The 26,265-nt window shown below is 40.3% G+C and overlaps 1 protein-coding gene across 16 annotated transcripts in view; it reads left to right on the top strand.

Moving 5' to 3' along the window:
• The first annotated feature begins 323 nt into the window (after positions 1 to 323).
• The window catches only part of ADD1 (adducin 1), a 63,581-nt gene continuing 37,639 nt past the window's right edge, over positions 324 to 26,265 (top strand). For 13 of the 16 annotated variants that reach the window (XM_051798333.1, XM_051798327.1, XM_051798331.1 and 10 more), the window contains exon 1: positions 328 to 468. The gene's annotated coding sequence lies outside the window, so the exon portion shown is untranslated. Of the gene's footprint in view, positions 469 to 26,265 lie in introns of all 16 variants that reach the window. The other 3 variants (XM_051798328.1, XM_051798322.1, XM_051798323.1) reach the window with 3 other exon arrangements.

The raw sequence follows: 26,265 nt of genomic DNA, 5'->3' as shown, positions 1-26,265 counted from the left end.
GCACCGCGTCCGGCCTTTAGCGGTGTCTGCCCGTCCCTATCGCCCGGCCCGCTCCGCGATAAGCCTTGTAGGTGACGCGCCGCTCCTCTCCGCACGGATCCAGCGCCACAAGAATCCCCTCTCCCCGCGTCCCAAGCTCTTCCCGGCCCGTTCCCGGGGACCCCCCGGCGCTGCCGGAGCCGCGGGACCCGCCGGGGGCGGTGCGGCTGCCCCGACCCCCGCCCTCCTCCCACCCCTCCACCAATGGCAGGGCCGCTTGCTCGCCGGGCGCGCGCCCGCCCGCCAATGGGCGGCGCCGTTGTTGGGCTTGCGGGCTGTGGGAGCCGCACCCTGTCGGGCGGGGGCTGCTCGGTGCCTGAGGGGGCGGCGGGAGCGGCGGGAGGCGGGGACGGGCAGAGACGGCGACACAGGGACAGAACACTGGCCGTCGCGGCCCCTTCGCTCCGGCCCCTTCTCCTCTGCCCTCGGGTGAGCGCCGCGGCGGTGCGGGGGAGGCTGAGGGGCGCAGCCGGCGGCGGGCAGGCGGTGACGGAGCGGCGGGCGCTGCGCGGAGCGCAGCAGGGGGCGACGAGGGGAGACGGGGGCGCAGCCGCTGGAGCCGGCTCGCTCAGCCCAGAGGGGATCGCAGAGGGGCCTGCGTCTGCCTGGAAAACGGCGAAGGGGGGGAACGTGTGTTCGGAAAAACCATCTGCGTGCGGGTGCCCGCCGTGCGCGGCTGCGGCGGGTGCGGGGTCAGCGGGGCGGCGGGGGCGGGACGGCGCTGTGCGGGCGCTGTGCGGGCGCTGTGCGGGGTGGGCGGCGGGGCTGAGCTGCCGGGGGCGCGCAGGTTGCTGCCAGCCCTCCCTCGGGGGACGCCGTGCCCAGCCCGTGCCCGCCGGGATGCTGCGCCGGAATCTCCATCGCACCGAGCGCTGCTGCGGCTGCCGGCGCTGCCCCCACCGCCCTCTGGCTTCACCTGCCCCTTCCCCCGGCCTGCGAGGTGACCCGCCGGCGGTGCGGGGCGAAATGCGGGCATCGCAGCGTCCGAGTCGTCGCCCGCAGAGGACGTAGGAGCGAAGGAGGATTTGGGATGCGCGGTATTGGGGGTTGGCGGGGCACCAGCACCGGCAGCAGGCGGGCAGTTGTTTTGTCTCATCTGTTGGAAGGGGTGTTACATTTTAGCGTTTTCAGGGTCTGCTTTTGATACAGAATGTCACATGTCGTTCTGCACGTAATTAATGCGCGCTCTCTGCGCTGCTTTTAAGGTTGATTCTTAATCTATGTTGGCTTTGGTTAAAACTAGCAATTAGGGAGGGGGAAAATCCAGTCAAGCTGGAAAAATATCCGTGGCTGTGCTGAGATGGGGGCTAGGAGTAGCACGGCATTTAAATCTTTCATGAGATACTGCTGTAGCTCAATGGTGTAAGCTCATTGCTGGCTTTGTTTTATTCTCTGCTTTTTGGAAAGTTGCGTAGGTCATAGCATTGTCATATACCAGGGGTGTGCTGTTTTCTTGCACCATGACTTACGTCTTTATACAGAGCTTTACAAAACATGTCTACCTTCAGCTTGTGAATTCTCAAACTGCAACTGCTGCTGGATAATTCCTGTACGCTTTGCTGAAAGCTACAGGTATCTCCATGTGCGCAGGCTGTTTACGGCTCTGGTTCTTGGAACGTGACTGAATGTGCCACCGGCATTCTTGGCAGTTCTTCACTGCCACAAATTCGTTCTTTTTTTCTTTTCTTTTTCTTTTTTTTTTTTTTTTAAATAGAGCACAATAATTTATTTTAAAAATAAGGAAATACAGGCTGTTTCTAAAATAGGCTTCTGTTTTTGTTAATTAAATATCTCGATGTAACAATTCAGTATCTCAGTAAGGAAATGTTCTTTTAAGAGCAGTTGTATAATAAGTGAGGAAGAAATGCAGCTATGGACTAGACTTCTGGGACAGGTGGCTTTGGTGTTTCTTTATATTCAGTAAGCAGATTTGATTCCATCTTGTAAAAATAGTCTTAGGTGAACGTAGTGATCTATGTAATTTGCCTCAGTTTCAGAATGTAAGCTTGGGGGTTTTCTTAGGAGAGTTTTGAGGAAGAGGCAATAGCAAGTTTACACATCTTTACTGTAGCAAGATAATAATATCTGCATGACTATGTTTGCATGTTTAAGTATCTTGTAGTTTTTCTGGAGATCTGTTTTCCATATGAGGTTCCATGCTGAGAATAGCGCTTTTTAGCCAAAAACTGTTGTGTTGATTGAATGTTTTCTTTCTGTGGCTGACTGTTATAAAATGGTGTGAGAAATCTGAATCTTTGTGCTTCATTTGAAGCAAGTGTTTTTGCTGGCGTGCTGCGCCAGTAAGTTCATTAGAGTATGGTTCACTAATGCTGTGGAGTGAAGAAGGTCATTTACTGCATCAGTATTTTTTTGTGACAGCTCTTTTTAGGTGTCTCCAACAGAAAATGACTCAACTGTTCTCATTCGTTTTGATTTGCCATCAATGTCAAATCGATGTGTGAATGGGGCTCTGAATAACCTCCTCTAGGGGAAGGTGCCCATGGCAGGGGGGTGGAACTGAATGATCTTTAAGGCCCCTTCCAACCCAAACCAGTCTGTGAATCCATACATGGAACTGGATCATTTGATGAGATTATATAGAGAAAACCCATTTGAGCACTGAGACTGACAGAAGTGGGGATGAAACTACTTCATTCAGGTCTTGGTTTTTGAAGGGTAATTTCGCAGCATGAACTGCCCTTAATAAATCTCATCCAACACTCTGTGACTTGCTATGGGAGGAGAAAACTGAATTTTGTAGTATCCAATTTTGTTAATAAATAGAGTAAAATAATAGAACTGGAGGTTTCAAAGTAGGAGAAGGCTGCTTAGTGTGTTGATGGCTCCTACACATAACTTGTATGGGACAAGTGCTTTCTGAGGAGGCCAGGCAGTAAATCTTGTACCCACTGCTTTTCTGACTGGGGGAAATACTTTTCTTAATTATTAAAGAGCTGTAGCAGTTGGGAATAGTGAGTAATTTATAAATCCCTAACTGTTGCTATGCAGATGAGTCAGTCCTGCTCTGAGGGGAAAAATGCATAGTAACCAGACTTGCCCACTGCTTCCATGAAGGAGAGAATATCAGTGTGACTTGTGCTGTGCAGCGGGGCCGCCTGAGGCGTGGGGACAAGGAGGAAAAGTCATGCTGAATTTCTGACTTTGGTGGCTCCTAAATTAGAACTTGCTCTCTGACCATGCAGCGTGGCAGAAAGCAATCTCTGAAATATTACTGTATTAGTAATTCAGACTGTAATTAAATATTTCTTAGGCACTTCTGGAGTGATGTGTGCTTTATATTTGAGAAAGGTTGTGAGGAGATGTGAATGTAGGTTTACTCTGCTTATTCCATTGTGCAGGTCACTTGACATCTGCTGAGGAACTTGTCTAAAGCTCTTCTGGTAAATTATATGCCTTCTAAAGTAACAGATTCAAAAGCAGGTGTATTTTAAAACTAGTAGAAGTTCCTAGATTACCCGAGTTTGGCAGTTTCCATTCATATAATTTAATCAGCCTTATCAGGGGAATGGGAAAATATTACCTAGTCTTGCTATGTATTCAACATTTTTCTTCAGAAATACTGGTTTTGGTAGGGCTGGGGGTAGTAGCTGTGCAAACCTGTTAGTAGAGAAAGGTGTAAAATGTGAAACATGTAAACCAGTTTATTTCCTGAGGAAAGCTTCTTTTCATCAGAGGTAGTGATGATTAAAAAGTGCTGGTTTTACAGATATATTGATCTATGATAATTTTTACTTTAAAATTAAAATTTATGGCTACTTTTCCATCACTTTGAAGTATTGTGTGTACAATAACAGAGTTCTGTAATAATTTAAGTTAACATCTGTTGCCATCTCAATAAGCATCTGTTGTTTATTTAGAGTAATCTTGATAATTTTTAGTCAAATTGAAGCAAATAATTGATTTCTTTCCTCACCACTCAGAAGATGTTGTTTACTGTAGTCCTGTCAGTTCAGAAATTTTAGTGGTTGGTAGTTGCAAACATTGTAAGGGAAGAGGCTCCAGGAAAGGCCATTTTTAGAACTACTGCTTTTCAGATCAGGTACAAGCTGAGATGATAAATAAGCTGAGATGATGTCATTTGCCATGAGGGCTCTGTTCTAACATTCTAACCAACTGTCCTGGTCTTGAATTAAGTTGAAGTATTGTTGCTGCTTTGGGGAATTTTAAAGTCTAACTGTTCTTTACTTCAGGGCAAATTAAGTTTCAGAGTAGAGATGGCTTTGAATAACCCCTGCCTGTGGGGCTGCTGACCAGCAGGTGTGATTGCTGGGGTTGCTGGGCTGACTGTGACCCTTCCGAGAAACTGAAAACGTTGTCCTTGAAGGTGCAGCCAAACAGGAGCAACAACTTCTTCAGCACCTCCCTGACTCCCTCCTTTGACCTTGCTTGTTACATTGCATTCTGAGAAATGATCTCTGCCGGCTCTGCTGCATGCAGTTGTTATCCACTGAAAGAACAACCTTTCAGCCTCAGACCAGTTGCACTAGCAAGTGGAGCATTACAAGCGTTTTTCACTCACTAATTTGAGTGGTTTCCCTTGCAGATTAATTAAAAATTAACATACATGAAAGCAAATCTGAATTCAGTTTTAAAACTGTGATGTTAAGGGCTACTCTTTTAAACTGGGATTTGGAGTTTCTGTGCTCTTCAGACTAATTAAACACTCCTTTGCATTTTTGACTAATGTATTGGGCTTTGTCTTTTTAAAATTAGTGATTTTTGTACTGTATGTTATGTATGATTTTCAGATATTGACTCATGTAGTCTGAAAAAATAAGGAGTAAAATATTTCAGCGTTTGGAGATTTTATTTTTCTTTCATATTTGTAACTGAATTGCTGTAAAGGGATCATGGAAACAGGGAGTAGTAAATGCAGTTAATCAGTAACACTTTATGGTATCTTTGATACTTTCACATGAAATGAGTAGATGAATGTTGTGATATGGTTATGCATCAAAGATTAAGGGGAAATCAAATTACTGTACTTAACATCTTTTAAGTTTTTGTAATTAGTAAACATGTAAAAGCAACTTTGGACTTAAAAACTGTAATTTGACTTGGAGCAGTAGAAACTTAGTTAATTTGGGGTTTGTTTTTGTTTTGTACCTACACGTTTCAAATTTTTGTTGTGGTACTTTTTATGGTTTTCATTTCTATCTTGTTTTAGATCTTGAGTCTTGAGAGGTCTGATACTCTATTTCAGCTTTATTGTAGCTAACACCAGATTAAACCAGAAAGTGTTGAGGAAAACCTTGACCCATGAAGGCTGCCTTCTGTGGTTTGTTTTTGTTGGCTGTTTGTTTTGATTTTGTTGTTTGGGAAATTTTTGTGTGTGTGTTACATACACATGAGCATAAAGTTACTGTTGCTGCCTTGTGACTGTGGAGGTGAAGGATAAAGCGTGTTGTGAGTTTAGTGTTTTAACAGATGAAGTGATTTCTTTAGGTATTGTCACTGAGAAAGTGGATGGAAATCTGTAAAGTATGGATGCTTGTGAAACACCCATTCCAGCAAAAATCCATTGAAAGAAGACATTGCTGCTGCTGTGCATTAACTGAGAGATGCAATATACTTGGTTTTTTTTCTCCAAAAAATCTTGTCTAGCAAAGCTTTGTGCACTGATCTTGAATGAGCACAGCTTAAAGTATTCCAGAGTTAAAGGGACTTATTTCATTTTTCTCTTCACCTTCTGAACCTGCTAGCTACATTCAATTAAATTTGACAGGAAAATGGTCACTTCAAACATGAAAGGTTTCTGCCAGTAATGAGATAATCTGATGGCCAAACTGGTGCCCTCACTAAGAGAGGGGCATGGCTCCTGGTTTGTCTGGGGCAGCAGGAGCATGTGGCTGTGTAGGTGCCACACACTTCCAGCCAGCTGGGTAGCTCTGGTCCAGTCACAGTGCATTTTGCCTCTTGCAGGGCTGGTCTGGATGGGCCAGGGCTCAGATGAAGGGAGGAGCCAGGATGGACTCATGCAGGATGTGGGGGGAACATCAGAACTTGGGATAACAAGGATAGATAGTGAAGTATAGGAGATGATGTTTCATTACTTTTATCGTCTTCCTGTAGTTGCTTTCAGTTACTGGAAAACTTTCCGTGGTTTTCAGGTAAAATTCTACACAGCTCATGTGTTGCTTTATTTTTAAATGTCATTTCAAGTTTCCACAGGATTTGAATAATAGATTCAGTGTAAAGCACAAAATTTTATTTTAAATCCAAAGTATGTTTTCTTTCCTTACTGTGGATATAATTTTCAAGTTTACTAGTACACCTAGGAAGGAGCGTGTGTGTTTGTTTGTTTGTTTGTTTGTTTGTTTTCCCCCCTCCTTCTTGGGCTTAGAGTAAAATTTATCAGATGGTGAGTTTTCAAAGATATTCTGGTAATTTTGGCTATAACTGATAACTTAGAAGTGTTTCAGAATAGTTTTATGTCTTCTATAGATGAATTCAGGATAACATGGTGTTTGTTTTTGTAAATTATTTTTCATGAAGTGTTGGTGGCTCGAAGTATATAATAAAGACATATTTGGTTATGTAGAACAACTGCAGTACAGTATTACATTGGTTGGGTCTATTAATAGGCACGTAAAATAAATGAACAATGATCTTAGATGTTTGCTTAGATCTCAACTGTCCATATGAAATGAATGGTTTTTTCCCTGTTTGCTTATGTAGTGATTTTGGTTAAAAGTTAGTAAATTCTTTAGAGTTTTCCAAAAGCAAGTGACTCATACGTGGTTTCGATGGAGAGGAAGATGAGATAGCTATCCTTTATCTAAAGGAAAGCTCTCTTGTCTCTTATGTGTCAAGGAAAGTTGGTGGGTAGGTTTCCATGCCTTGGACTCAGAGAGGCCCATCCTGTTGCTCTCTTTGATTGCTGCTCTGTGACACTGAACGTCTGCCTGGGTGGTTTTCCCACTTCGCTTTCAATCTCCTTTAGAACTTGCACTAATTTTAAGACCATTGAATTATGTGGACCATCTTACACTGAGCTTCTTACCCCTGTCCTGGAGGGAGTGTTTGTGATTGCAGCATAGGGTAAGGATTTTTTTTACAGGTGGGATCCACTTCGAAATCTGCCATAGTCTTTATTTTTGATCTGGGACCCTTACTTTGACTCAGTTCCAGTCTATTAATGGAGATGTTGGTTTAAGGACAAGGAAACCCCAGTGAAGATGCCTGTGGCCTCACTTCACAGTGGTGGAATGATAGTCCTTCCAGTATCCTCCAGTTTTCCCTTACTGCAGAACTTGGGCAGGAGCCAAGAGCAGAGAACACAGTGAACAGTTTGCTGCACAACTTGGAAGAAGGTAGTCTCTCAGACTGTCCTCTGGCCTGCCCAGCCACCAGAAAATAAAGAGCATTTTGGCAGCTGGTCAACAAAAGCCAGAAGTGGTGAACAGAAGGCTGGGAAGCATGGTTAAAATCTGAATGTCAGCCAGGAAAGCTGGTCTTGCAAATTATGAGGGCAGCCTTATTAATTGAACATTCTGGCTGGTGGAAAAGTTGTCTGAGTCTTAGAGTCTTTATGGGTCAATACTTACAGCTAAAGTGGGGAGACACCCCTCAATGCCTCAAGCAAAGCTTACAGTGTCAAAAATAAGCCTTTGTAGCTGCATTTGTTACTTCAACTGCATGTTCAGTGGGTTTAGGGTCCTATCTACTGTGAGTGAGCTAAAGTGTTGAGATAGCTGGTCTCCCCAGAAGATTGATGGCTATTTTTCTTGCTTTTTTTTCAGTCATTAACATAAGTATATGTGTCCATTAATTAAAACAACCCCCAAATATAAAGAATGTTAAAGACTGCATAATGAAAAAAATATATGAGTAATTAGTTACTTAGAATATCCTGGGTTTGTTTTTTAAAGAGCTTGAGCTTATTTCTTCATTCTCTGTTTTTCAGGGCATAAAGTCATTACTCTGTTCACATATGTTGTTGAAATATGTTAGTTCTGTGCCAACTGTATTTTCAGAAATTCATTACACCCCCAAGTCAAATGAGGGGACAGTATAGTTACTTGGGTCACTTAATGAGGCAGATTTCAAATGCCTCTTTTCCTTTGCAGACCTTTAATCAGGACTAGACACCTTCCTAAAAATACTGTTATCAGTTATTGGTAGGAAGACCTGTTGTGATACCAGATATTTAATAGTAGAAGGAAAAGTTGAGGTAATTCAATCTGAAATTTTGCATTTGCTACTTTGCTTCTTGTACTAGTTTTTGCTTGTTTAATTTAGTCCTTAATTTGATGTATTAATCTTTAATGAATAGGATAAACTCAGTTCATTTGACTGCAACTCTAAATTTATTCTTTCAAGGATTTGACTATCTGACAGTAATCTGGTTATTTTCCCCTCCCTCTTCTCTGTTGCTATAGTAATGCTAAATTTGAACCTTACTTCTGCAGACTTTTTTTTTACCTTCAAGTAAGTTTTGTAATAGCTGTGCAGTGTGTTCTCAAGCCAAAATATTGATAATACAGGTTGCTGTTTTTTCATTTGGATCCATCATCTGAGGTGAAGCTGAAATTAAGCAGCTTTACGTTGCCTTCTCTTTTTCTAGCTCTGACATTAATCTTTTATTCATGTTTTAGGCATACATCATTTAGGGGAAAAACAAGCAAAAAAAGGCCCAACTAAAGCAAAAAAAAGACCAAATATGTCTGAGTGTCAGGAAAACCTGCTTATAATTGTAATTACAGAAGTGAACATCCAAATTGCAAAGTCCATAATACAGTTTAGCATCCAAGTGTTCTTGCAATTCCAGTTTTACAGCAGTGTTCAGGGCTTACCTGAGGAGGTGCTTTCAGCTACTTTTGGCATGGCTGAACTTCTGATACAGCAACAAATGAAGGTAATTCTGGCAACTGTATAAAATATTTATGCTCTTACTAGACTTTGATATTCATTTTTTTTCACATACAAAAAAATGGAGCTGCAAGATCTAACAAGGTTACTAACAAGAGTAAGCAGAAAACCTGAAAAAGACTGTTCACCTGTCTTGTCAGGAAGCATGGGGACAATGAAATAAGACTAAAAATAATTTAGAAACTTGTAAATGACTACATGACAAGTTTGCCTTTATTTTCAGTGAAGACGGTTTTGAACACACCCACACTGGCAAATAGGTGGGACTGTAGTGAGGTTATAAAAGTGATTGCCATAAAGATAAAGTCGGACTTACAGGGTGCAGATCAGTGGGACTATATAATGTTTACTCTGGAATTTTGAAGTAGGTGATCTGTGTAATTAGAGGCTCAATTGCAAGAATTGTCATTAAATGTCAAGGCTGAAGAGTATTGGATGGTTGGTAGTGATGGTAGTCACAATGTTAAGAGGAAAAAGTGATTTGGGATAGTTATTGCATCGTTAGTGTGACCTTGGTATACAGACTTGTGTTTAATGTAGAAAGAGAAGCTGTAGAAAGAGAAGCTGAGTGGAGGTAAGATGAAAAGGCTGATACAGCTCTTTGACAGAGGAAGATTTTTCTGAGAAATCTTAACACCTCTCTTCTGTAAGATCCCTGACTTCTTGGAGAGGATATGTGGTTAGAGCTGACCTCTTTTAATGTAGAAGTCATATAATGTGCAACATGAACCATGTGAAAACTAGAGTGATGAAAACTGATTTTAAATGGTGACAGGATGTGTCAAGTATGGATAGAACTGGATGACCGGAAGATGATGTATTGGAACTATGTAAGTAGTAGAATTTATCAAGGATCAGTTCCAAGATTTAATATTTTCATTAATATTACTGACCCATTCCTAATTCTTATACCAATCTCATGTTTTCTCATCAGATGTCAAGAATCATAAGTACCAAAGAAGGTTTTTTACAGAAAAACTTGGGATCTTAAGACATGAAAAGTAGAAAAAGAAGTTGTATTAAATAGCATTAAAAGAATTATATCACTTAAGAATGACAAACCTATCAAAGTTAGCAATGGAGAACAGGATTAGGATAACAAGTATGCTGTTGTTGCCATGCTGGTATTTTTCTTCAAAGAAACAAAGTGGTATTGACTTTTTCTGGTACTTGTGAAAGCTTATCTGAATTATTGCATCTAATTCCTATTGCCCACCATCAAGTAAAAAGGACATTTGGACTGAAAGAGGATTCCTGGAACTCAGAGAGTGTCTTGTTTGATCTGGGGAAACCAAGTATGAAGGAGGTTGCTCTTCATAAAAATGAGTGAAGCAACACAGGTGGGTAAAAAGAGCTTTTTATGCTTGAGACATAAGAACAAATGGGTATAAACTATCCAAGAATAAACCTAATCTGGAAATTAGAAAAGATGGTTCCTAAGCAACGGAGGCAAAGAAGTCTGCAGCAGCTTCCCTTAGGAGCAGTGGAATAAGGCTCTCTTTAAGATGGAGCTGGTTAGCTTATATAAGGGCAGGGGGAGGGGACATAATGTAGTTTTCCACAGTACCTCGGGATTTGAACTTCTTGACCCAGAATATCCATTTGTTCCCAGGATTCCTGTCTTGTTAGTTAAAGATGATGCAGTAACTTGACAAGATGCTTCCCAGACACCGCTGGGTACACGGATGGCCCTTGTCTTTTTCTTGGACAAATACACCAGTTGTGTCCTCAGATACAGAAATCTTATGTGGGGGGATAACAGATGTTAGACAAGTAGGATGTTTTAGGTACTGTTTAATGGAATATCCTAAACTGTGTCTTTTGTAGTGGCCATAATTCTGTGTTTTGCATGCAGAAACCCTAAGTCAACACAGAATAATTCAACAGATTTAATAATGAGCCCTGTATTGTTTTTTCTCCTTTCTGGCCTGTGTGGTTGAAGGAAGCTGCCCACAGCACATGCATAACTATGTCATTGTCTTCATATTTCTATGAGAACTCTCCTTTGAGCTGCTTAAAAAAACCCAACTTGGTGCAAACTGAAGGGTTGATGTGGTGAGCACACTCCACACCATGTATTGCCCTGCTGTTCCTGTGTATTGACCTAAGATGCTGTCCATCTAATAAACTTGGAATATCACTTTTTGGGGAAGGATTGTGCTTTTGATTGCACTAATGAGAGACTTTCCTATATCTGTCTTAGAGAAGATTGGTGGTTTTAAAGGAGACTTGACAGAGAAAAAGGTTCTACTACTTTCCTCCTGACAGAAAGACAGTAATTGGCAAATTGAGAAATTAATGTTCCCTGGGGTTACAATATTTTTCTAATTTATTCAATGGTTAGGACATGTTAAATCATGATTTAATTCCTGCTGAGGTATTTCAGACCCAGGAGGGAACTTGTAAACACTCATTTGTGCAATTGTTTATATCGTTAGCTTGTATTACTGGATATGGTTTTTATATGTGCAGAAATCCAGTAGCTGCTTTGTATTTTTCTCTTCTCCATCTCTGTGTTACTTGTTTGTTCTAAATGTTCATCTAGAAAACTTCATTTTAGGAAGGAAGTTCAAGCATGGAAAGTAGCTTGGTTAGGACAGGTTAGAAATTTAATGATGTTTGAAAGGTTCCTTCCTGACTGTGCTTAATGTGTTTTATTGACTTCCCTTCAGCTGTTAGTTGAATTTCCTGTTGATTTTTGGATCCAAATAATTGCCAAAGCAGTGTCTAGCTCTCTCTATGTGCCTAGATTAGTTTTCTTTATTTGCAGATTTAACAGTATTTTATGTTTTCAGAACTAATGTGGAAGACTAAGAACTAGATCTCATCCATTTAAATTGCTGTATTCACACATAATAATTAATATGAAAGGCAAAAAATTACATAGGTATAACATCAATGACTTAAATGGCACTTTCCACATGTTTCAGTCTTAGTGTTAGCTAAATTACATTCAAAATACAATTTGGGGGGGAAGTGATTAGCAGTTATAATTTTGAAAGCTGATAAATAACAGTTTATACTTTAAAGCTTGAGTAAGTGTTCATTGTTATATGAATATTGACTAAATTGACTTAATCTGTTTTATTATTTAGACATTGTGTGAAACAGGTGTGAAATAGAGAGAGGCTCATGTATTAAAAGAAAAAAATCCAAAGTCTGGAATCCAAAGTCATCTCCAAAGTGTGGATGACTGAGCAGATGTCATCTTAAAGCTCTTGCAATGAGGAGAATAAATTTATGACTACTGGTATTTTGAAAGAATATATTAATGTGTGTGCAGTAAGGAAACTGTACAAGGTGATTATCTTGACCTTTTGTTCTTAAAGTATGTGTTTCAATTAGACTGTATAGGATTTGTCATGGTAACTGAAAAGGTGTCAGATTAAAGTAAATAATGTTATTACCTTGGAGTAATAGACATAATTACTGAAAAATCAAGCAATTTTTTTTTCTAAGTCATTGAATGGACATGGCATTGGAACCTTAGCAGTTTCTCTCTTCTAATGAACCAGGTAACATGTTTGTTAACTGAAAATATACTATTAAACACTGGAGAGAAGAAAAAGCTTTCTGGCTGTATATGCATTCTTTAGATTTTTAAGTTTTTTTTTAATTCCTTTGTCTTTCAAAATTGAAGCTGAATATTGCTCAGTTGCATTAAATTGGGATAATCTTTTCTTTGTTGTGTGGTCTAGAACAGCATCCCCTGCAGATGTGACCTATGGTTCTGAAAGGGATGCAGTCCATGTTGGAATCATTTGTATTTTCAGCTGCATGTTCAGATCTGGCATTTTGGTCTCTTATTTCGTGAGTCATATCAACTTTTTTTCCCCATGTTGTGTCATGTTAGCTGATGACACTTGTTTTTGTAAGTAACTGTTCTTAGAGGTAATTTTTCCTGTTGGCACTGTGCCTCATAAACACACAAAACCTTAAGTGTCCTATAAAGTGAAGGTGCATGTTGATATGCAGTTGGATCTTCGGAGAATAAATCAGGAAAATCTTACTCCCCCTTTTCCCCTCAAGAAGAGCAGGTGTATATCCTTTACCAAGATTGGTTGGATTAGATCAGTTTTCCTGTGAAGAACATTGAGGTGTAGTTGGTGGGGATGGCAGGGTCTGGAGCATCTGCACAGAACAAACTTGCAGCAAGGAGAGACAGTACAATGACTGGGCAATGGGCTGGTTGGTTTTTGTTTCCATTAATTCCTTCCTACTTTATGAAAGTTCTAGAAAATGGAAGCAAGTTATATTTTAGGTAATGGTCTTGCATAACTTGAGACTTGGAGAAGAGTGAGGAACTTGAGGATGACAGAGTTCAGGGATAAGGTTGATAACAGACTCCTAAATAAGACTAATTTAAGCTAGTGAGATATATTCCTATTGTGTGTCATTGAACATCTTCGTAAAACCATCTGAATTTTAATGATCTTAATAGAGGTTAATGAGATTAAAGGGGGGAAAAATTTTGAAGTGTTACCTGTTTTTTTTAGCTGATCTATGAAATTCTGTAGTGTCTATAGTGTCTAGTACTAATAGGAAACAAAACAGCAGACAAGTATGAGGAAGGAAAGTTAAGGTTGGTTTAGTTTGGAAAAGACACATGAGAAAAAGTGAAGTAGAATAGAAAAATACATTGATATAGTAAGGTCAGAAACAGTTTTAAAAATCTGGATTGCATTACAGAGATGATTTCTGTAGGATTTTTTTTTTACACCAAATATGTTTAAAAGACACTTTAAAAAAAAGTCACGTTCTGTATTAGCCCATGGGACTTTCTGCTGTGAGGTATTGTTACAGTCAAGGGTTTAGCACAGTGCAAAATAAGATTACACATTTTATATCAGTTATGCTTGGAGTATACATATGGTATAAAGCATAAATTGCTGCAAATGAGTGTGTGTGTTAATCAGTTCTTAAAACTGCACACAGATCATAGTAATCAGGATATTTGGAGTTAAACCCCTAGTTTGAGTTTGACAATTTTTGCCTCTTTGGACAAAGTTTTGATATTTGCTTATAAAAGCCCAAATGGTTTTGACTCTGACAGCTACAGAAACTCTTTGTATGCAAAAGAGAGCACTACAGAATCTATTCCTTATGAAATCAGGGCAGTTGACTAAATAAGCATCAGGTTTAATATTTGATCATTAGAATTTCCAGACTTGGTTTTTAAAAAAGAGAAAAACTAAAATCTGGATCTACTCATTTCTAGCTTCAAGGCAGCTGAAGTTGAATGGCCAGTGTAAATTACGTGTATCTTGTCTGGGGACTTGTGGATAGGGGTGTCATAGAATATATTGGTTTCTGCATATGCACAGAAAGGTAACAGTATTAAAAATGGAATAGCAAATGTCATTTATCATGTGACCCTATAGAATATGTTTTTGTAGGATTTCTGTTGGATTTCATAAGCTTCATTAGATACTTTGTTGCTGAGCAACTCTGACAAAAAATTGGAATTGCTCGGGACCTCACATGCATTTATGCATGCAGACATGTTAGATCCTATTGAAATCCCTTAAGGACAGGAACTCCTGTGAGCAGATCTGGTTGCAGGTTTGGACTGGGGGGCTGTTTCCAAGTTCCCTTCCCTGGTCTGTTTGCAGCTGTGTGGGCTCAGCCCTCTGGCCACACAGTGTGAGGAGAGCTGTCAAGGAACAGTTTGAAAATAATACTGTGCTCTGGAGAAAGCACGATAGACTGCATGGAAACAAAGACTTAAAGAGTAGATGTTTCTACATGTAAAATATTACTGTTGTAAAAACAACTACCACAGTACAGCTTTAATGCAGGTAATTATTGTTTCCATTGCACACAGTTGTTTTGCCCATCCCCTTGGAGAGCTGCTTACCAGCTTCTAAGGTTTTGTTGAGATCAGTTGGACTTCATGTGGGCAGAAACTGCTGGCCTGTATCCAGCTGCCTGCTGTTTGGGAAATGGCTTTAAAAGCTGGGTTTAGGATTCTGGCTTTGAATACCACGTGCATGTCACTGTGTTTTACAGTTTCTGATGCCAGTAGTCTTTCGATGCACTTGAAAGAACTGCACACGCCTATTTTGTCAATAAAACAGTGGCAGTTGGATTTCTAGAAAGATTTCGTTTTATAGCTTCAGTCAGGAATGGAAGTACTCAATGCAATGTGAATTATTCAGGATCCTTGTCCAACTCCCAACTGATTTGACACATCTATGTATCCTTGATGTTCATTATTTTAGTTTAAATTTCTGTATCTGGGATTATAAGCCCCACGCTGGCTGGGTGTGATTTTTGGAACACAGTGGGGAAAGGTCTCTGGTTACTGGTAGGCAAACATGAACAGGTGCACTGGTATTGTGTTTTTAGAAGTTTTCTAGCTATTGGTAGTTGTAAGGTTGAAAGATGGGAGTATATTTGAACAAAAGCGAATATTAAAAGTGATATTATAGTCATTGGAGTTGTTTTTAGACAATCAGTAATAAGACAGATATGTAGAAACACTGGTGTTTTTTCTATTAATCTTCAAATGTTTGTCAACTAAAACAATCCTTGCCTAGGGATGTTAATCTTTATACTGAACACCATCCATCCATAATTTGGAAGTGTGGGGGTGTGTAGAACAGGAGCCTTTCATGTTTTACAGGGGTACTTGAATTCAGTAAGTCCAGAATGCCCAGAAGCACAACTTCAGTTTTGTTCTTTTGGCTTTAATAATGATTTTAAATCAGTTTTGTAGAACATTAAAGCTGTGCAATACTGTTTTGACCTTTGGATACTTTGGTGTGCATGTCTGACTTCAGGTGCTGTTTGGGGATGAACCTTAAGGGAAGACTGTGTGCTTGGAGCTGGTGCTCTCAAAGCTGTGTGTGTGGAAGAGCAGGAGGGAAAGCTGATGTTCATCCCCCAGGGTTTGGAGTCATGGCTGAAATCAGACCCAAAATGTAAATGCATCCAGCTTGGCCTCTTCAGGGAAGGCAGCCTTTGTGATGGGCTGACTTTGCACCAGCAGAGCACGAGTTGTTCTGTCATTTAACTGGATTGTGGTGTGCAAGGCTCTACAGCCACTCCAGTAATTGAGTAAGTATCGAGCTGAGTTAGTCCTTGTCCTCCTGCAATGCAAACAGAATCATTATGCCATGCCTGGTGCATGTCCTTTTGTGTTTTGTGCATGCTGCTTTATTCTGTTCAGTCTTTAATTGAATAACACTAAGAGACTACAAAAGTCCTGGTTAAGAAATAAAGAAATAGGTCTAGTAGAAAGTGGGAGTGTGGCTGTGATTCCTGAAATGTTAAAGTTTGGTTTGTGATTCTGGAAGTGACTTCACTAAAGTGACCATTACACACTGCTTAACACATGGTTTGTGGTGACTGGAGAAACTGGACTACTGCATTTCTCCCCAGAGATGATTCTGAAACCCTGCAGAGCAAAGTAAATAACATCTTTCTGACACTGTCAGGTGGAAACGATGAGAAACTGAACTGGAAGAGAAGTTCTGGGTTTGTGTGATGTAATTTATGCAGCATGTCCAGTTGGGTAAGACTTGCCTGACAAGGGAGGCAGCACCATCAGGAAGGTGGTTTTCTCCTGGTGTTTCATCTGTGTGTGGGTGTCCCTGACCCTCGAGGTTTACCCTGAAGTAGGAAACTGCATAATTTTGGGCTGGGGAGCACATTCACACTCGCTCATGGAAAAGAAAAGCAGAGATGAGCTGCTCCTAAAATAGAGTTCATGGGGGTTTCTTGAAATACTGTTTCCTAATATGGAACAAACAGCGATCTAATGTGGGAAAATGAGATCCAGTAACACTTTTATCCCTAGTTGATATGTTTTAATCTGTAGATTTAAGTTGTCAGGAGCATTCTGAGAGCTGGAAAAGAGAATGCTCCTGACTTTGGGAGCTGTGTAATAACATGAACTTTGTCGTACTGTCACTTTTAAGACTTCCATGAAGACAGTGCTAATATCCTTTATATAGGGCATGTATTTTAAACACTCTCCAGAAATTTTCAGTGGGTACAGAACACTTTGTCTTCATCTACCTGAAGGACTTACAAATGCCTGATTAACCACCGTATAAAGTATTTTTTTGAATTTGAATAAGCCTGGCTGTTGACTGTCTAGTTTGGAAATAGAATGACAATACATATGCAAGGTTCACATTTCAAAGCTGTTTTTATGTGCAAGTACAGTATAAAATTTCACCTGGAAGGCTGACATCAAAATTAATACTTAGGCCTGCGTTCTCCAAATATATTAATTTCCTCCTGCATGCAGGCTTTTTAAACTCAGATCCCTTCTACTGTGTTGAGAGATGAAAGTAGTCTCATAGTTTATGTGGATTTCCCTGCTTCCCTCTGTCCCCCATCAAAACTGGGAAGTGCTATTGAAGAATCAGGGGGACGCCACCTAGAAAAGACCAAGTTGAACATGAAGGAGAAATTAATGAAAAATTCAACACTTCTACTGCCTCATCTGCCCAGTTCAAGTCTACTTGAAATCTCCAGCCTTCGTATTAGCCTCTACCTCATTAATGCACTTTGATTCACTGTCTTCTAGCTTGAATTAGTAACACACCCATCAACAATGTTTGTGCTGCTTACGTATCAAACTTGCTGGTTCCAGCACACTCCCTAATCGCTGGAGCAATTTCTGACTTACTTGGATACTCTGCCAGAAAAAAAATGGTTGAATTCATGCATCTAGTCATGAATATTCAGGTTAGTTCCATCTTAAAAATCTGACCCAAGCAGTCTCATAATAATGGAGGATTTTTTTTCTCGTGAGGCATATGCTGTAGAATCTCCAAAGTTATAGGTGTATCAGTCATGACTTCATCAAGAAGCTTCACCTTGTGCCTCTGTTGTCAAGTGATGGCTCACTCTGTTACTTAGTCTCTTCATCCTTCTTTTTTGCACTTTCATAATCTTTTGGAGCAGCTACACTAATTCTTTGAAACTTAACATTTCCTGAAAAGCATAAAGAAATTCATGTAATTCTCAAATTTGATTATAGGAGGTTATTACATAATTTTGCATGGCAACAAATGCTGCCAGAACATACTTAAGATTTATGATGTCCTTGTCTAACAAATCCATCAACAAAATGGGATATTGTATAAAAAAGACAGTTTAGTCTACCTCTGATTCAAGTAAAAATTGTATCATGGAGTATAACATCTTAAAAAAAAAAGAGGAGGTGTAAGTCAAATTCTCTGAAAACTAATTATTACCGTTGATGGATAGGCAAGTTACTTTTGGTTTTTTTCCCAGACTGTACCTCAGAGGAGAAGCAGAGAACAGCACAAGAAGAGTTAATGAAAGGGATGCCTTAGCATAACAAAATTAGATCTCATTTATACGATATAACATTAGTGACAGTGTTCCTTATTGTAATATGTAAGGAACATACTAATACCTTATTTCACCCTGGAAAGCAAAACTGATGTGCTTATGCACTTTTAATTGACCTTTACTTGAATAAGAATGCCTCATCTCCAAATTAGGATGTGTAAGGGCTGTTATTAAGGCTTAATAAATTCTGGTGAATGAAGAAGTTGAACTAGAGTGTATCAGTTTTGCAGCCCTTTCTCCAGACTCCTTCGTAAATCCCACAATCGGAATAAACTGAAAAGCAGAATCTGACAATTCATGGGCTTGGTTTTTAGGATTTCAGCTTGTTAGTAGATTTTCTTGATTAAAAAAAAAAAAAAAAAAAACAAAAAACAAAACCACAAAAATCCAAAACCTTCATGTTTATTTATTTAACTGCAACAAGTCTAGACTCCACATTTAGATGTCTTGTGGGTAAAACCCCTACAGAATCATTTCCTACTCCCTTCTTTAAACATTCCAGTTTCAGCTTCATAAGGAGCAGTAATAGTAAATGGAATTTTTTTCCTTGAGGTATGGTCCTTTCCACACTGGAGGTGAGATAAACAAGCTGAGCCTTGGTGTCCATGTTCCTGTGTGTCCATAGGCAGCTCGGAGGGATTCACTGTGGCTGCTCTGTGGGGTTGGGGCACTCAGAGTGTCAAGTGTGGAGTTGTCCTTTACAGTCTGTTGTAAAGTCTGTGGCTGACTTGAACCCTGGGAATACAGTGCTTTTAAATTTGCCCTAACATTGTCAATGCAATTGTATTTAAAACTAGAATGACCTGGTTTGGTGTTTTTGTATCTGATCCATTTAATAATTTATCCTAGGATGTCTTCTGTTCCGGAAGGTAGTATCTAAATAAGTCAACAGATTCTTCATACCAGGTTAAGGGATTTTTTCCAGCATGTAACCTAAATTAACTTTTAAAAAACCCAACCAAACCTATAAAATATCTCTCATGCTTGCATAAAGTGAAATTGTAGCTTTAACAAGTCAGAGGCAATGTTTTTACTGTTTATGTGTAACTGAGGAAAAGAGTCTACTTTTTTTCTCCCCTGTAAATAAATAAAGATACTAAGTGTCGTCCAGCTGTTCTGGAAGAAGTTATTGTTGCAGAGTAGTTCAAAGGGTTAAATTGCATTGTTCTGTTCATTGCCAACTCGCTTCAGGAATCTCCTCCCTCGCTATTCAATCTACATGGAAATAACTGGATCCTGGCCAAAATGGGGCCACTTTGCCTGTGCACTGCTACATTGAGTTGATCCTTTATGCGTCACAATACTGATGTTTTAGATGTGAATACTTAAAGTTACTGAAAATTTTGCATTTTTAAAGTATCAGGGAAGTATCTATGTTCCTGTTGAAAAATGAGTTTTAATTTCTTCTGTCATTTGTAGGAGCTTTTGTTAGTCACAGCACGTTTTGAAGGCTTCAACAGTGGTTAGCATTAAAAGTTATTTTATATTTTAAACATAAGTTTTTCAGTTTTTTGTATCTGATAGAATTGGGTGTATGTGTGGAATCTGTTTTTTCCCAGACACTGATCTAGTATGATCTTTCTGAAAAACCCCACAAACATTTTAATAAAATTAGATGTTCACGTATAATTTTAAAATGTCCAGTGTCCTTTATTTAAAAGAAGGGGAATGCTGGATAGGTACTACCATCAGGAAATATTACTTATAAAACCTTATGGGTAAAGTGAAACAATGTTACTGTGGTCCAGTTGCATAGTGGAGGGGCCTTGTTCATTTTGCCTGTTTTACTGGCCTTGAGGTCAATAGAAAATCTTGAGGGAAGAAGAAAGGTTTTCTTTCCTCCTGTCACTGCATCTACAGCAGGGTGTGTGTGACTTCACTTCAGACAACTTGCAACCCACACCGTGTCCTGCCTTCAGAGGAGCTCTGGAGTTTTCTGCCTTCTGGTAAAGCTGCTTGTGAACTCCACAGTTCTCCTGTGGTGCTGCAGCCTCCCCACTGCTGTGGGGCAGAGCCTGTGCTGGGTGCTGTCCCTGTTGAACTGCTGTGTCAGAAACCCCCCCAGGTTTGCAGTGGCCATGGTAAAACCTTGTCCTCGGTCCCAGGTCCTGACCTAGTTCTCATTCGTGTCTGAAGCCACTGGTGCAGCCACTGTGCATCTCCCTGGAGCTGCTGTTCTGTGGAGCAGCGGTGGGCTCTGCTCTGGTAAGTGCAGGTGGCTTTTCTTCTGGGCACTGTGTGGAGTACTCTTAAGGAATTTGGGCACTTCTATGGCTTTAAGTGTGTTGTTTTCTAGGAAAATCTGATTTCAATTGCATGTATATGGAAATTATGGGCATTTTCTTACCTGATTAATTACACTGGCAAAGTAAACATCTAATTTTGCTTCGGTACACTGGTGGTTCTTTGTTTCACAAACTGGTATGTGCATTTGTGTTTTTTCAGTCTTGGAATTAAAAGTCTAGCAGCTTTTATAATTTCAGTTTAAGGCCAGTGTTCATTTTTGGGTCAGACATGCTGATCAGTATGTCTCAAGCTTTCTAAATACTTGTTGGATCAAGCTGGGTCCCTGCCCTTGGAAAGCTGGTGATCTGATCTGACCTGTGTTCAAAAATCTCAGGGCACTGGCTTATGAGCATGTTTGGTGTCAGGCTTGGGAAGTGCATGTGGGTTCACAGAAACCTAAAAATAAGCAGTATTTGGGTTAAACCTCTTTATTTGTATGGACTCGTGACCCTGATGGCAAAAATAAATGTCCATGCATTTTCTGGTGCTGCTGCCACCATCCATAAATATTAATAGTGGGAAAATATTTGAATTTTACATTGGTCTCAGATGCTTTCTACACAATTAGAGGATGAAAGTGAGAATTAGTGACTTGACTCATTCTCGTGCACTTCTGCATAGCCCGAGTAGCTGAGTCTCTGTGACATCGGGGGGGAAATTTAATGTCACAGTACAGCAGGCAGGAAAAGCACTTGGCACCAATGTTTTCTGTTCAACAAATTGTCAGTAAGGCATAGAGTGACTCCTTCTCTAGTGCAACCCTTTTTATTCCACAGGCTGTTAAACTTAACTTGAAAAAAACATTAACCTGAGCAAGTTGGTTTCTGTGGAGTAAACTGCTGAATGCAGCAAAGAAGCCAGGGAGACAGGCTGAGGGGTTTGGGAACTGCAGTAATTGTAACTGAAATTTCTCAGGTAGGGTATGCCTGAATCATTCAGGAGTTTGCACTTCATGCTGCCAAAGATCATTACAAATAGTAAGAATCCTACCTGTTCTGACAGAAAATTTGTCCTGGATGTCGGTCTGATTGGTTTGACCTGAGCGTAGGAGAAGGATCAAGGAGGATTTTTGGTTCTGTCTGTTAGTCTGTCATTCAGTCTTCAGCTGTCACCAACGTACCAGCAGAGAAAAATGCTTTAAAAAAAATAAAAAGGTGCTGGAAGACTAGAAGTGCTCTGGAAGCTGCAAAAAACATGAGCATATTGTACATGTGGAACTTATTTTTCACAAAGCCTGAGAAGGAAGGGCAGGCTCATAGATTTGAGAGGCAGATGGGCCTCTGATCTCAGTGCAGACAGGTAGTACTGGAAGTACTCTGAAAGCTGGGTTAGAACTTGTGTTTTATGAAGATTTTCAAAGCAAAGTTGTGGACTCAGTATTGTACGTACATGGTTGGGAAACTTCCAGCTCTGTTCAAGGGCAAATGTGTCTGTTATTCACTCCCAACTTTTAAGTGTCTCCATACTTTGGTTAGCAGGACTGAAAGGCCCTGTCACCTCTATGACCAGTTAATCTTTCTGGTTCACTGAATATATCAAGCTGCTGATCCCTACAAATTAGTCTTCTACTCTCCAGATCATTTTTGAAGCCCTTCCTTGAACTCTGATATTTCATGTCTGTTACTGAAGTGTGCTCATGAAAACCAGAAATATTCTAGTAGGTTTTTTTCAAAGTTAAAGAAGGTAATTTTTCTACTTGTGTGTTGTTTGTTTGTTTTTTAGTTTATTTTACTATACAGTAGATCACCTGGCCACAGCATAACCTTTGTGATTCCTATGTAGTGATCTATGACAGCTTCTAAATTCACTTTTAATTTTGCCATTTCAGCACTGAGTAATTCTGGCTTAATTTTTGTCTTCATTTGTACTCCTTTGCACTAGCTGTGTTAAAATGAGTTTTGTGATATTACACTATTATTAAGTAAAAAATAGAGGATTAAGTGAGAAGCTTATTTGAATTGGGAGTCAGATTTCTGAAATAAAATTGCAGGCAAATCAGCTTCAGTGGGATGTGGCAGTGTAATTATGAGGACTCATTTGGGGAATTCTTTAAGTTGAGATTCAACATGCAGATTTTAATCTCAGTGTTGGAGTGACTTCATAAAATAAATTTATCTGAAAACCATGATACTGCTCTGAACCTTAACACTGAAGCCCAAGTTTTTGACTGAACTGTAAAGTGTCTGGAGCTCACAGAGACTGAAGTAGTGGAAAGAAAAAGTGTCTCCACTGCCATTACCACCTGTGACCATCAGTGCTTCTCTGGTGGAAACAGTGGAAAAATATATGATAGCTTGCAGAATTCATACTTGCACACTGTACCTGGAGAAATGCAAAAGGCATTGGTGAAAATCCTCTTTTGTCATTTGCATGCAAATGTTCTGGTATATTTGTGAAGCTTTTAGGATTTCAGCAGAAAAGCTTAAGGTGTCTGTGGTTTAAAATAACTATGCAGAGAGTTTCTTTCTGTTATGTGAACAGTGCAACATTTTGTGTTACAATTTCTGTTATCACTGTCCCTAATCTTTCATGAATTTATGTACTGAACGCCTCCAGAAGTGCTGTATGAGAAGTGTATGGGAAAAGTACATTAAGTTTACTAAGTCAAAGAAGTGAAAGCAAAGTAATTTTGGTGTTGAAACTGTTAGTCTTTCTCAAATTCTTAGAGGATAGAAGTGGCTGTTCTGCTGTTTGTTGTGTAAACTGCTTAGCAGGAAAATTGGAGAAGGAAAGGATCTGAAGAGGAAAAGGGAATTTAAAAGGCTAGGACTGGGAAGAAACCAGGGACCTGGTCAATAGGAGACATGAGTTAACAGTTTCAAGAGGGTTTTTTAATCTCTCTTTTTTTTTTTTTTTTTTTAATCTTAATACTATTCCTAGTCCCATTTTTTAGATTGGGATTCCTTACCATTTTTAATTAGCTTGGAATGAGCTGTTTGTTGGAAGTTTGATCTTTCCAGCATAAATTAATAAATCATGTTAGAGAGGGTTAAACATGACAATGGTACCAGTGATGAGCGTGGGCTGCAGCTGTACCTGGCAGTGAGGGGAGGGATAGCACAGTGTGCTGGCCTGTTCCTCCCTGTGCGTCATTCTCAGCTTCCTGCAGAGTCCAGTCTCTGGGATACAATGCTTTTCCAGGTCAGGGAGGAGAGCTGAATGATTACTGTTTCTAAAAGTTTGAAACTCTTGGCCCTTTAAATCCTTTATTACAAGGAAGGAAGTAACCTCTCTGTATCTTAGCTTCTAATGTAGTTTTAATGCTGATTTCTCTCCTGTTCTGTTTGCAAGAACTGAATTATGTGTTCTGAGCCATAGATATTGAAACTTCTGCAGAATTTAGACAGATATATTTAACAATATCCCAGCTGAAGCTGCCCACCTAAATTCTGGCATAAATTTTAGGTGGGCTTATACTATGTTAGAATCATACAACATAGAACAGCCCAGATTAAAAAGGTTCTTGAAATATCAACTGAGCCAGCCTGTTGTGGGAAAGGGAGCCTACCTGGGATTATTTAGCACCCTGCCCAGTTGTGTCTTGAAAACCTCCCACTGATGGGAATTCCACCATTTTCCTGGGGAGGTTGTTCCAGTGATTGATTGTTCTCAGTGTAAAAGAGTTCTTTCCTATATCAAGATAAAACCTCTCCTGGTGCAATTTACACCTGTTGCCCCTCATCCTCTCCATGTGGCTCCTTGTGAGGAGAGAGCCTCCATCCTCTTTGCAGCCACCCTTTAAATACTGGAAAAGTGTGATGAGCCCCCGCCCAAGCATTCTCTTGTCCAGGGAGAAAGGGCTTAACTCCTTTAGCCTTTCCTCATAGGGCAGGTTCTACAGTCTTTGATCATCTTCATGGATCTCATTCGGACTCCTTCCAGTCAGTCTGTCTTTTCTTGAGCTGTGGAGACCAGAACTTGGCACAATACTCCAGTGCAGCCTGACAAGTGCTTGGTACATTGGGATGGTCACATCTCCCATCTCTGCTAGTGGTGCCCCTCTGGTGCATCCCAGCATCCCATTTGCCTTCACTGCTGCAGCAGCTTCACTGCTGACTCCTGTTGTCCACCGGGACCCCCAGGTCCCCTTCAGCAAGGGATCCCAGCCTGTCCCGGGCTCTTTGGTGTTGTCACTGCTGCAGGGAATTACACTTGTCTCTGTTAAACTCCACACTGTTCTTGCCAGCTCACTCTTCCAGCCTGTCCTGGTCTGAGAGGTGGCTTTCCCTGCTGGCACATCCACCTCTCCACCCAGGGTGGTGTCATCAGCAAACGTGGTGGTGGTGCTCTCAGTCCCATTATCCAGATTATTTGTGGTGATGTCAAACCATGTGGGTCCCACTGTCATTTTCTGGGGGTGCCCCACTTGTGACAGGCTGCCAGCCTGAGCTAAAGCCACTGATCAGCCCCCCCTCTGAGTGCACCCCGGGGGCCGGTTTCCTGCCCCTTTTGCAGGCCACCCATCCAGTCACTATGTTGCTGGTTTGTCCAGGAGAAGGCCGTGGGAAACAATGTCAAATACTTTGCTGAAGCTTTGTTAAACAGTATCTGCTGCTCTCCCCTCATGACTGAAAACGTCATTTTGTTGCAGGTGATCAGGCTGGTCTGGCACGATTTGCCTGCTGTGAATTTACTCTGGCTTTAACAATCACCTGCTGCGTTTGGCTTTGGTAAAACTGGACAGCAATTACATTGGTTTACACCTGATGTAGTTACATGGTGGCTCCTTAAGTGTTCTCTTAACACAGCAGCCTAGAAAGCCTAGTTTTTTTCTGTAGCCTTGAGACACTCACAGCCCACTGTGCTGAGTCTCTTATTTCAGTGTTTTAGAGGTGAAAATAGGAAAAAATTGCTTGCAGAGTCTATGCATTTCAAGTAGACTTGGTCTATTTTTTTTCCTTGCCTTCTAACACAGTTTGTTTCTTGAACTCTTGTTATAGACACTAAAGCTTGATATTATAAATATAAAATGCAATACTTTTGTTCAGATAAACTTAGTGTTGGTTTTGTCTAAATTTCAGTCCAGTATTTTGCAGCATCTCTCTTAATAAGCAAAATGATGGTGCCTACATTCAGTACAAGATAAATAACTGTTCTTGTTCGTGAAATAGTCTTTTCCTGTTTGAAAACAAAGAGCAGAGGAAATTCTGAAGATGAGAAGCTGGGAACATTTGCTCAAAAATAATATAATTGTTCATGATAATAAGTACACTGTCTAGTAAGTAGTACAGTCAGGATTTACTTTCTTTATTCTTAGACTTCCTAAGATAATGCCAGCTTTTCCTTTTAAAAGTTCAGTAGGAAACATTTGAAATGGCAAGAACAAATCCAGTGTCATTGGTGCCAAAATGCTCTCACTGGAGATGATGGCAATTGTAATGCAAGTCGTAAATAATTTCCCTATTGCCAAGTTATACTAATTTTTTAAGGAGAATGTTTGGCAAATGTTATTCTAAAGTAAAGGAAAATTGGAAAAAATACAGAAAGGATCAGAACATTGAGTGAAGTGTAAACTTATAAATTTTTTTGCAGACACCAAGTGATAATGAAACCTTATTTTCTGTAGAAGGATGTTCTGCTTCCTTGCCATCTCCCCACCAACTCAATTTTCACACTAACTCAGTCTGTTTGCAGCAGCTCCCTTACCTCTTGGGTTTCTTGCTGCCCCACCCCAATGCTGCCCAACCCTTTCTCTTCCTCTTCCTCCCTCCTGTC

Source organism: Manacus candei, unplaced genomic scaffold (genome assembly GCF_025592945.1).
Source record: "Manacus candei isolate 608988 ecotype Guabito, Panama unplaced genomic scaffold, ASM2559294v1 h1tg000048l, whole genome shotgun sequence".
Taxonomy (NCBI): Eukaryota; Metazoa; Chordata; class Aves; order Passeriformes; family Pipridae; genus Manacus; species Manacus candei.
Note: the sequence above shows the minus strand (reverse complement) of the source record. Positions and strands in the feature narration are given on the sequence as shown.